The following is a 12,682-nucleotide window of genomic DNA, read 5'->3' as shown; positions in this document are numbered from 1 at the left end:
TGGCGACCGTCGGCCTGCGGCGAAATGCGTCAGCGCGTCAGCCTGGACTACAACTCCCAGCCACCCCTGCGGCGTGCCCGCCCGACCTCGCCCAGGTGGCGGCCATCTTGGCCGGCCATCTCGGATAGCAGGCGAAGCCCGGGCCGCCCGGTGGAGGGCCCTCGCCGGCGACCCTCGGTGGGCCAGCTGGATTGGGGGATGGCTCGAGTTGGGTACGCCAGGCTGCGGGGCCTCAACAATTTTCCAAGTAACAGGGCAGGCCAGGACAGAGTCGTGCTCCGCCACGAGGGCGACCACTCGTGGGATGAACCGGAAGTTGGGAAGGGAAGGAGCGCCCAGGGGGTGGGCCGGAAGTTAATTAATGTTGGGTTGAGTGGGTGGTTGGCGGATTACTACGTCCCTGCGCGGAGGAGGAAGAGCGGGCAGGGACGGAAGCGCAGAGGGTTGGGGCAAACTGCTACTCCTACCCAATGTGGAGGAAGGAGGGGTGGGAGCAGGGCGGGCGGGAAGCGCGTAGGGGGCGGGGCTAACGTCCAGCCACGATTGGGGGACGGGGAGGGACAGGCGAGTGACGTGGGAGGGCGGAGTAAAGCCCACCCAAGTTCAGGGAAGAGGCTGTGAGACGACTGACGGAAGTGAGTGGGGGCGGCGCCGAATGTGGATCCTGGTCTGGGACGGGAGGGGGAGGGCAGAAGTGTGCCGGCGGCGGCTCTAAGGTCACCCCTGCGTTCTGAGAGGAAAGGCGGGTCGCACCTGCCCAGAACGTGCACCTGGCGGGGTTCTGTGCCCTCCATGGGATGGGGAGGGGTGGGGAGGAGAAGCACGCATAAATGTCCGCTCAAGCTGTGGGGAGGACAGGGTTAATTGTGTCCTAAAGACAGGTGTGGGGGTAGGTTGTCAAAACCAGAGCTAGACAGACGTTAAAACAGTGGAAATAGATTTTATTTACAAAAATGCCACAGGGGGGGCGCCTGGGTGGCTCAGTGGGTTGAGCCGCTGCCTTCGGCTCAGGTCATGATCTCAGGGTCCTGGGATCGAGCCCCGCATCGGGCTCTCTGCTCAGCAGGGAGTCTGCTTCCCTCTCTCTCTCTGCCTGCCTCTCTGCCTACTTGTGATCTCTCTCTGTCAAATAAATAAAAATAAAATCTTAAAAAAAAAAAATGCCACAGGGAAGGAGACACTGCAGTATGGACCTGGGCTCCGTTCTGAATACAACTAGATCGAGTGGGACCTCATAGCTAAGAAGCAGTTGGAGTGTGTGAGGGTGCGGTGGGGGTTGTTGGGTGATGGAAAATGACAGTCTGGGGGCTGCTGGCTGAAGCAACCCAATAAGATTCTCTCTGAAGGCAGGTGGGGGTGATCAGATGCCAGCTGAGGGCAACAGTGGGGATGAGAAGTTTGATCGGATTCGAAGGTAGAGAAGTCTTGTTAAACTGACTTAGCAGGATTTTTGCTAAAACTAGGTCCTAGGAGGAGGCACGTGAATGGGCCTTGCCTGTTAGGGAGCGCGTTCAGGGGAGCCTGACTAATGCGTGGGTAAGCAAGGAATCTTTGTCAGGGAGGAGGAGTGAGGTGGGTAAGGTCCTCGGTACAGCCTCCTCCTCTGTGAGCGGGGTGCCTGTGTCAGGAAATGAGGGGTATGCTGCTGCGCAGGATCTGATGTGTGCTCAGTGTGGGCCCAGTGTGTTCTCATCTTCCTTGGGAGCCAAGGACCAGATAGTCTCTTATCTTCCTCAGAGTCCAGTATCTGGTGTTCATGCATCTTCCTTAGGTCCCAGGGCCTACTGTGGTCTTGTCTTATTCAGGGCCCAGGCGCTGATGTTCTTGGGGCTCTCCTATCATTCTTGGGCCCAGGACCTGATGTACTGTCCCCTTGGAGTTTCCTAGGAGATTTGAGCAGCCCTGTGCTTCCCTTCGGGTCATCCTGCCCGCTGTCTACCTCACTTGTTCCTGGAGCTGTTAATTTTTACGGTCACTGTGGAGAGCAGCCACCTGCAGGCTGCTCATTGTTCATCTTATTTGTTGCAATTAAACGGTCGTGATTTTGATTAGTATTTACTCAGAGACCATACAGACGTTTTTCATTTTAACAGTATTTCCTTGGATTTTTTTGTGGCTACTGTAGATAAAACACCATCTCCATTCCATAGGTAATTTGGCTTCTTCCCTTTCCATATTTTGACTTAAAAAATTGATGTTGTATAGCCCTAGGTAGTGCAACAGAACCACATTAATTAGTCATGTTATTATTGCTTTATTTTGGATGTGACTAGGGATGCTTGTAGTGGTTCACCAACAAGTTTGATGGTGAACTTTAACAATGTCCATATGCCAGGCTCGATCCCAGGACCCCCAGATCATGACCTGAGCCAAAGGCAGACCCTTAATGACTGAGCCACCCAGGCACCCCATGTTAGAGCATTTCTTTTTTTTTTTTTTTTAAGATTTTATTTATTTATTTGACAGAGAGAAATCACAAGTAGGCAGAGAGGCAGGCAGAGAGAGAGGAGGAAGCAGGCTCCCTGCTGAGCAGAAAGCCCGATGTGGGGCTCGAACCCAGGACCTGGGATCATGACCTGAGCCGAAGGCAGCGGCTTAACCCACTGAGCCACCCAGGCGCCCCTGTTAGAGCATTTCTGAACAAATGTTAACTATTATGCAGGTAATATATCAAAAATGTTATGCATCCTGTTTGCACACAGGGCCCCAATCCTGCATTCAAACCTTCAGGGCCAGAACTAGTTTGGAACCCACAAGGGTTTTAGCAGGGTGGTAGGGTGCATTCACCACACAGTACGTAACAAGCTGAGCAGATCTGAGGCAACATCTGGCTTTATATACATACAGCTGTAGCAAAATACATGAAGAGTCACACTAGGCTGGAGAAAGACAATGTGTACGTACCCTGGTTATTTCTGATAAATTTGGCAGATACATGATAGAGGAAGAAACTTGATTAGCAAAGATTTGAGAATTTAGAACTGCGGAAAGGGCATTTGGATCATGTAAAAATGGCTGGATTAGCAATAATACTTGTTTCATTCCATCCCAAAGTTTAATTTGTACTTTTCCTCTCTTCATATACCCCATATAGTCAAAGACATATTTATTGAGATACAGAATTATTGAAATATATTAGCATTCTTCCTTATGCTTCCTTGGTATTCTACTGATTTAATTTAAACAACATATGACTAAGAATAAGAGATATAGAACTGTATATAGGCCAAATCTCTATGGCAGCTGGTGGCATTCAGTTGAGTCTTAAACCTGCCATGAGACTCAGTCATGGACCCAATTTGATCTCCACTCACCATCTCTTCTCTTTTTTTCATCACACAGAGCATCTCAGATTGTTCCATGCAAGGGGAACACATGTTTAAAAGTCACTTAAAAAAAAGAAGAAACACAGGCCTCTAGGCCACTTCTCAGAATTCCTCAGACCTTTAAAACTTAAGGTTGGAGAAGCAGGAATAAATTAGCATTTTACCTATAAATTATTACTATGTAAATAGTAATACTATATAAATAAATGTACATAAAATATTTGGGATTAATTTGTTGGGAAATGCAGGGGACCTACAGGAAAATAAGTTTCTGGAAAGAGTTACAAGTAAACTTACATTTTAAAAAACGCTTATCATATTCCAGGATGGGAAGTCCAATTATAAATCCCAAATGATCACTAGGTTCAATTCAAGAGGAAACAGGATTATAGCAGGGCCTGTTGGGATCCTGGACCTTGGACTTTACTCTGTATTTCCTTCTTCCTCAAAATGTGAGGGAAGGAACTGACTAGTTCTTCACAAGAACAATCAAGATTGGTGTAATTGGGTAGTGCAGTCAGTTAAGCATCCAACTCTTGGTTTCTGCTCGGGTCATGATCTCAGGGTCATGGATCTCTGCATGGAGTCCTGAATTGGGCGCCATGCTCAGAGTGGAGTCTGCTTAATTCTCCCTTTCCCTCCCCACCCACTCTCTTTCTCAAATAAATAAATCTTGAAAAAAAAAAAAAGAAAAATCAAGATGGATTCAAACTCATCTTAAGGAGAAATGGTCCCAGAAACTACTACTTCAAAAATGTCCCTTGTGTGGCACGGGTGGCCACTCAAGGGTGGCTCGGTGGGTTAAAACCTCTATCTTTGGCTTGGGTTGTGGTCCTGAGGTCCTGGGATTGGGCCCTTGCATAGGGCTCTCTGCTCAGCGGGGAGCCTGCTTCCCCCCTCTCTCTCTGCCTGCCTCTCTGCCTACTTGTGATTTCTCTGTCAAATAAATAAATAAAATCTTTAAAAAAATAAAATTTAAAAAGTCCCTTGGTTTTTTGCCAATAAATTTATTTTTTTCAGGATTTTTAATTTATTTATTTGACAGGCAGAGATCACATGTAGGCAGAGAGGCAGGCAGAGAAAGAGAGGTGGAAGCAGGCTCCCCACTGAGCAGAGAGCCCGATGTGGGGCTCGATTCCAGGATCCTGGGATCATGACCTGATCCAAAGGCAGAGGCTTTAACCCACTGAGCCACCCAGGTGCCCCATCACAGAACATTTTTTTTTTAAGATTTTATTTATTTATTTGACAGAGAGAGATCACAAGTAGACAGAGAGGCAGGCAGAGAGAGAGAGGGGGAAGAAGGCTCCCCGCTGAGCAGAGAGCCCAATTCGGGGCTCGATCCCAGGACTCTGGGATCATGACCCAAGCCGAAGGCAGAGGCCTAACCCTCTGAGCCACCCAGGTGCCCCATCACAGAATATTTTTTATGGTGGTGGTGGGAGACTCATTTTATGGTTCAGCAAGTTGGCACATTTTTAGATAAAGGCATATGGTTTGTTTCAAGCATTCTTATGTCACCTAGTATGAAAAGGGACATGAGGGAGAGACTACCCATGTGTGCATGTGTAATTTGATCAAGCCACCATCTCGGCTTGGAGCTGCTCTGTGTTTTCACCTAGTACCTTTGGATCTCTGAAATGTCTCCCTGCCTTTTCTGCAGCCCCTTGGCTGTGCCTGTGAGACTGCAGCTGAGAGGACTTGGCCCTTCCTGCTGATTGCGGTGGATTTGTGCTCTTTGTGGGGTGTCCACCTCCCGAGGATTGCCTCTAAATCAAATGAGCACGGGTCAACCCGAGTCTGCAGAACTTGATTACCTATGATGGCTACTTCTCTCCCTAAATCGTGGTTCAGCATGACTAAGGAAGAGAATGGAAAGCAGAAGCTGGTTGGGAGTGAGAAAGGGTTACAATAAAGAAATTTGTGGGTTTTCTCTTTCAGGTAACAGAATATGCCACCATTCATTATCTGACACTGCATAATCCAGAGGCAAAGGGCTTCCAGGGATAGTTCTTGGGCTCGACTATCACCCTTAGCCAGGTACTGTCCCTTATAATGTACTGTCTTGGTTATTCCTAAGGCTTGTGTCCCCATGGTCTCAAAGTGGTTATCACAGTTTCAAGCACTACATGGAGCCATACAACATTTGGCTGAAAATATCAGCATCAGGGGGTGTGTGTGTTTCCTGTGCTACTTTAACAAATTACCACAAATTTAGTGGCCTAAAACAACACAAATTTTTCATCTCAAAGCTCTGGAGGTCAGAAGTCCAAAATAGGAGCGCCTGAGTGACTCAGTCAAGCATCTGCCTTTGGCTCAGGTCATGATCTGCAGGGTCCTGGGATCGAACCCCACATCTGGCTCCCTGCTCAGGGGGGGAGTCTGCTTCTCCCTCTGCCTCTGCCCATCCCCGCACTGTGTTCTCTCTTCCTCTGCTCTCTCTAAAATAAAAAAAAAAGTCCAAATGGGTCTTAATGGGCTAAAATCAAGAGATTGGAAGAACTGCAGTCTTTCAGAGGCTCTAGGGGAGAATCCGTTTCCTTGTCCTTTCCACTTCTAGAGACTTTGTGCATTCCTTCACCCACGGCCTCTTCCTCTGTCACTTTGTGGATTCTGCCTCCTTTGTGGTTTATGTCTGATGTTAAATGAAATGGAACTCCAACTAACAGCTTTTCCATATTGATTACAATCAATGAGTTTCTCAAATCTGTATGAATTTCCCAGGGTCAAATAAAGTGAAAGCCATAGTTGAAAGCCTGCCGACATTGACTCTATTCATAGTGTTCTCTAGTATGAGTCCTCTTGTGTTGAAAAAGTGAGAACACCTCCTGAAGGCTGGTCCACATTGATTACATATATAGGGGTTTTCCCAGTATGAGTTCTCTGATATAGCAACGTAAGTGCTATGTTTAAAGCCTTTCCTACAATGAGTATGTCCATAGGTTTCTCTCCAGTGTGAATTCTGTGGTGTTGAGAAAGGAATGAGAAAAGCATGAAATTTTTCCTGAACGATTACATTGTATGTTTCCCTTCTTTATAAATTATTAGATGTAGAGTAAAGCAGTCCATCCTTGAAAATTATTTCCTGAACTCACTGCAAATATAAAGTTTTCCCTAAGTATAAATTCTCTCGTACTGAGTAATGGCTCATTGGTGTTTATACATTTATAAGGTTTTTATCCTGTATGAATTCTGAAACCTATGAAAGGCAATATTTCTCAGTGAAAAGTCTCCCACACTCAACACATTTGTGGTTTGTCTCCTGAGTGAATTTGCTCTCAGTTAAAAGGGTTGAGCTCTGTTTGAGCTTCTCTACATTCATTACATTTATATGATCTCTCTTGAGTATGACTTCTCTGATATCATTGCATAGTGGAAGAAGGGTCGAGTTCTAATCAGCTTTTCCCCCAAATTCATTATTATTGCAGCCTCTGTCCTGAATCAGTGTTTCCTGATATGTACTGTGTTTCACAAGAGATCAAATAGAAGGAAAATAAATAAATGCTTTGTTGTAGGCAGCTTCCAAGATGGCCTCTAGTGATTCCCCATTCCTGGAATTCACACTGTCCTGTGGTTCCCTCCTCCTGCACTGCCAGGATTTGTCTGTGTAACTCATAGAATGTGGTAGAAGTGACGGTACATCCCCTCCAAGAGTAGATTGTAAAAGACACTGTGGCTTTAGTCTTGACTTGTTTCTCTCTCTCTCTCCTCATTCTGGAGGAAGCCAGATGCCCTGTTATGAGGACACTCAAGCAGCCATGTACAGAGGCTCAAGCAATGATGATCTAAGGCCTCTTGCCAACAACTACATAAATAAACTTGTAAACTGTATCCTCCATTACAGTTAAGCCTCACATGACCACAGCCCCAGACAATATCTTGATTACAGCCTCATGAGAGACCTTGAGGAAGAATCACCCAGTTAAGTTGCTCCTAAATTCCTGACCCACAGAAACTGTGACAATATCAAATGTTTGCTGTTTTAAGCTAGGAGTCAGCAAACTGCACCATCCAGGCCTAATCTAGTTGGCTATCTTTTTTTTTTTTTTTAAGATTTTATTTATTTATTTGACAGACACAGCAAGAGAGGGAACACAAGCAGGGGGAGGGGAGAGGGAGAAGCTGGCTTCCTGCTGAGCAGGGAGCCCGATGTGGGGCTCGATCCCAGGATCTTGGGATTATGACCTGAGCCGAAGGCAAATGCTCAACCGATTGAGCCACCTAGTCACCCCCAAAAATACCATTTTAGTGGTCTCCTAAAGATAGCTTTGACCCTGGGTACTGTGATTTCTGTGCCTCATGGAAATCTAGGATGTCTAGGAATTGAAAGATCAGAGGCCACACACGCCAAGGGGCTAGAACTGCGGAAGCCAAGGGGCATGGCCTTGTGAACTGAATGAAGGATTCTAGTCTTAAAAGGAACACGTGTGGGGCACCTGGGTAGCTCAGTGGATTAGGCCTCTGCCTGTAGCTCAGGTCATGATTTCAGGGGTCTGGGATTGAGCCCTGAATTATTGGGCTCTCTGCTCAGTGGGGAGCCTTCTTCCCCTCTCTCTCTGCCTGCCTCTCTGCCTACCTGTCATCTCTGTCAAATAAATAAATAAAATATTAAAAAAAAAAAAAAGGAACACGTGTATCAACAGAGGAGAAGGTGCCACGGATAGAGACTTGGTTTGGCTGCTGCCAGAATTCCCCTTTAAGGAGGGGCCTGCTGTCATAAGCGGTGAGCTCCTCCAGGAGCCAAGGTCATGCTCCTTTCCTAGCAGCCCTGGCCACTAAGGGAGTAAGGCCATGGCCCAAAAACCTGAATGTTTGCACTTAATATGACGCTCCTTTAACCAGAAGTCTCTTCTCTGGAGCGCACTGCTTGGCGGCACTGTAGTAACAGAGTGCTTCCTCCCCCTTTTAGTCTTTTTGTCTCTTTCACCAGTGTTATTCCCCACTAACCCATTTGAGGTAGGTAGAATAGGGAAGCGAGGGGAAATTACAGGAGGACAAAATACAGAGAAACTAATGATGTTACACCATGAGTAGTTTAGCTTGTATGACAAAGATGACGGGATTTGGAAGATGCAATTAAGGTTACAGATTAGTTGATTTAATCGAATCAAATGGGAGATTCTTCTGGGTCGGCCTGATTTGGCCAGTGTGAAGTCTTGAAAAGAGTGTTAAGAGACTCCATCCTTTTTTTTTTTTTTTTAAGACTTTATTTATTTGACAGAGAGAGATATCACAAGTAGGCAGAGAGGCAGACACAGAGAGAGGGGGAAGCAGGCTCCCTGCTGAGCAGAGAGCCCCATATGGGGCTCGATCCCAGGACCCTGAGATCATGACCTGAGCTGAAGGCAGAGGCTTAACCCACTGAGCCACCCAGGCACCCCTATCCTTTTTTTTTTTTTTTTAAGATTTTATTTATTTATTTGACACAGAAAGAAAGATCACAAGTAGGCAGAGCAGCAGGCAGAGGAAGAGAGAGAAGCAGGCTCCCCACTGAGCAGAGAGCCAGATGTGGGACTCCATCCTAGGACACTGGGATCACGACTTGAACCTAAGGCAGACACTTAACCTACTGTACCACCCAGGTGCCCAGGTGCCCAGGACACTCTCCTGCTGGCTTGGAAGAGGCAAGCTGCTGTGAGCTCTACAGCTGCAAGGAAATGTATTTAGTCACAATCTGAATGAGCTTGGAAGCAGGTTCTTACACATTAAGTTTATTGATGAGAATGCAGCCTGCTGCCACCTTGACTGCTGCCTTTGGAGACCCGAAGACAGAGGACCCAGCTAAGCCTTGCCAGACTTCTGACTCACAAGAGCAATGAGAAAATAAACGCATGTTGTTTTAAGCTATTAAATTTACGGTAGCTTGTTACACAGCAAGAGCAACAATAGAAACAGGCTCAAGTCCAGGTGAAAAACGCTGTGTACCTGGGCGCTTTTTTACTGTTATGTACTCTACCAAAGAGCAGAACCAGGGTGCAGCCAGGATACGACCAACCCCATATACAACCCAGACTTAAAACAGAGGACCCTGACTCCAAAAAGCATCAGTGAGTTGCCTGAGTTGACTGCCAGTATCTACCAATCAGAATGAGTCATTTTCCCCCTTTCCACCGTTAGCATATTGGACCTGAGGAGGAGCCCTAGCAGGGCGGCACTTTATATAAGCAGGGCCTCTCCACAGTTAGGTCTGGTGAATTTAGTTGTCGTGTGTCAGTGCTGTCTTCCTTCATTTGAGCTGTCACCCCAATATATCCTTGCCTATGCCTTTGATTTCTGGTCCCGCCTCATTTCTTTTTTTTTTTAAGATTTTATTTATTTATTTGACAGAGATCACAGGTTGACAGAGAGAGAGGAAGGGAAGCGGGCTCCCTGCTGAGCAGAGAGCCCGATGCGGGGCTCGATTCCAGACCCTGAGATCATGACCTGAGACGGAGGCAGAGGCCTTAACCCACTGAGCTACCCAGGCGCCACCCCCCCCCCCCCCCCCCCCCCGCCTCATTTCTATTGTTGGTCCCAAAGACCTGACTTCAGAAACACCTGCTGGCCAACGTGGGTGCGAAAAGTATGAAGGGAGATTTCATAAAACATAAAAGTATTTAAAATGTTTATACTATGCTATGGGGCACCCGGGTGGCTCAGTCCTTAAGCGTCTACCTTCAGCTCAGGTTGTGATCCTGGGGTGGTGGGATGGAGCCAGCATCCGGCTCCCGGTTCAGCGGGAGGAGTTCTTCTCCCTTTCCCACTCCCCCTGCTTGTGTACCCTCTCTCGCTGTGTCTCTGTAAAAAAAAAAATATATATAGGGGCGCTTGGGTGGCTCAGTGGTTTAAGCTGCTGCCTTGGGCTCAGGTCATGATCTCAGGGTCCTGGGATCGAGTCCCGCATCGGGCTCTCTGCTCAGCCGGGAGCCTGCTTCCCTCCCTCTCTCTGCCTGCCTCTCTACTTGTGATCTCTCTCTGTCAAATAAGTAAATAAAATCTTAAGAAAAAAAAATATATATACATATATAGGAGTATATATGTATATATATATTTTTTCCACACTATTTTCTCTGGCATTTAAGAATTGCACTTCTAGGGGCGCCTGGGTGGCTCAGTGGGTTAAGCCGCTGCCTTCGGCTCGGGTCATGATCTCAGGGTCCTGGGATCGAGCCCAGCATCCGGCTCTCTGCTCAGCGGGGAGCCTGCTTCCTCCTCTCTCTCTGCCTGCCTCTCTGCCTACTTGTGATCTCTCTCTCTCTGTCAAATAAATAAATAAAATCTTAAAAAAAATAAAAAAAATTAAAAAAAAGAATTGCACTTCTAAAAAAATAAATAAATAAAAATTAAAAAAAAAAAGAATTGCACTTCTAGAAGTTCTTCTTTAAAAGACCTTAGTAATTAAACAATAGTGAATTTACATTGAAGGTTTAGTGTGCGTAGAGCGCACAGGTATGAGCAGTATAGTCTTCTCACAGCTTTCTAATTACTCTGATTTGCAGATGATGTTAAGTCTTAGAGAGCTGAGGTCTTTTTACTTGGGTTAGGGAGCTGGGAAGCATCTGTGCTAATCTGAGGCACAGGTTGTGTCTGTTTAAATCCAGTCACTCTTAATCCCACTTGATTATTATCAGATGTGTACAGTGATAAAACACATTGTCAAACGTATATTTCTAATTTAGGAGCAGGGTACACGGCTGCTCACACAACCTCGTTAAGTTATCTGAATATCCGAAAAAGTTGTAAACAGAATGTTGAGGAAACGTAAATCCAATAAATGCAATATTTTCTGAGGTTCACATATCTCTGGCTGAGGGAGTTACCCCTCATTCGTTTCTAGACAAATCGTCTCCAAGCCACTGACCTTTCCTTGTATTAAAAATATATATGTATATTCTAAGTAAGAACATCTAGTAAGAGCACAAAGTACATTTCAGTCACCAGAAAAAGGTCTCTACCGCCCCTACAGGCCGGCTGGGTGCTCCGCGTGTAGTCGGCAAAGGGGAATCCAATGAGGCCGCGGTGGATTTCAGGCTCTTGTTGGCCTGTGCTCGAGGCTGAGCTCCGCGGATGAATTTTCCTTTTACTTGTGGGGTCACCTTAGAGCCCCGCGATCGGAATCCTTCGTGATCGCCCCGAGGATCTTAACATTCCAGAATCCGCTGTCGTCTTCTCTTGTCGCCAATGGAGGGCGCTGCCGCCGCCGCAGCCAATGCGACCTACAGGAAGAGGCGGTGCGCCGCGTCCCGCGGCCTTCTGGGAGATGTAGGTGGCGGCGGAGTACGCACGCGTAGCGAGAACCGGAAGCGGGTGCGCCTGCTCCGGGAGGGGTGGGCGGTAGCGTTGCGAGTGGGAAGTGGTGGAGACCCTGGGGTCTACCTTGCTGTTTGCCGGAAAGCTCCGCGATTAGCGCTAGGGCTGAGGCGGCGGTGGGGCTGAGGCGGCGGTGGGGCTGCCGGGAGGACCCGGGGCAGGGTCGCGGGTGGCTTCAGTGGGGCCAGGTGCCTGCTGCTGGCTGTCACTGGGGTGTCTTCTCCCAGATACACTGTCTGGGCAGAGCTTTTCTCTGGATCCAACCTCGCTTCCCAGCAAGACGTCCGTCTTCTGGAGGAGGGGAGGCGCTGGGGTAGACCCTCTCTGACCCCTGGATATCTGTACATCCCACACATACTGCGCTCCCCTCCCAAGGGGGTAGCTCAGTTCCTGTCCAGTCACAAGAGACAGCTGAGGGCCCTAGAATCCTTGGGATCCACTGACCTTGAAGCTAAAGGGCAAATTCTGAGCCCCACCCCCACTCCCAGGGTACAGTGGTGAGCAGGGTCCGGATTCTCAATGGAAAAGGCAGATTCCAGTGTACGGCTCTTAAGAAATCCTGTCCTGGGGCGCCTGGGTGGCTCAGTGGGTTAAAGCCTCTGCCTTCAGCTCGGGTCATGATCCCAGGGTCCTGGGATCGCCCCGCATCTGGCTCCTGCTTCCTTCTCTCTCTCTGCCTGCCTCTCTGCCCACTTGTGATCTCTGTCAAATAAATAAAATCTTAAAAAAACCCCAAAAAATCCTGTCCTGATCACAGAGGAGACTTTTTTTTTAATTTAAAATCAATATATAGTGTATTATTAGTTTCAGAGGTAGAGTTTAGTGATTAGGCGGGGTTTGTTTGGTTTTGTTTGCCCTGATTCTTCCCTCTAGAAGAGAACCTCCTATTCTGTGTCCTCCGGGGTCCCTGGCCTGGCCTCTGGGAGGCCTTTTCTCCATTCTGGAAGGGGTTATCACAAATACACAAATCAAAAATAAAATATATTTTTTTAAGATTTTATTTATTTGTCAGAGAGAGAGAGGGAGAGAGAGCGAGCACAGGCAGACAGAGTGGCAGACAGAGGCAG

At 47.4% G+C, this 12,682-nt stretch overlaps 1 long non-coding RNA gene across 1 annotated transcript; it reads left to right on the top strand.

Annotated features, from left to right (window-relative positions):
- Positions 1-95: 95 nt before the first annotated feature.
- LOC125089043 (uncharacterized) lies at positions 96-12,176 on the top strand. The gene is made up of 3 exons (XR_007123836.1): positions 96-212; positions 5,268-5,366; positions 11,272-12,176. It is a non-coding gene; the product is annotated as an uncharacterized LOC125089043 (long non-coding RNA).
- The last annotated feature ends 506 nt before the right edge of the window (positions 12,177-12,682 follow it).

This window comes from Lutra lutra, chromosome 17, assembly GCF_902655055.1.
Source record: "Lutra lutra chromosome 17, mLutLut1.2, whole genome shotgun sequence".
In the NCBI taxonomy this organism is placed as follows: Eukaryota; Metazoa; Chordata; class Mammalia; order Carnivora; family Mustelidae; genus Lutra; species Lutra lutra.
Note: the sequence above shows the minus strand (reverse complement) of the source record. Positions and strands in the feature narration are given on the sequence as shown.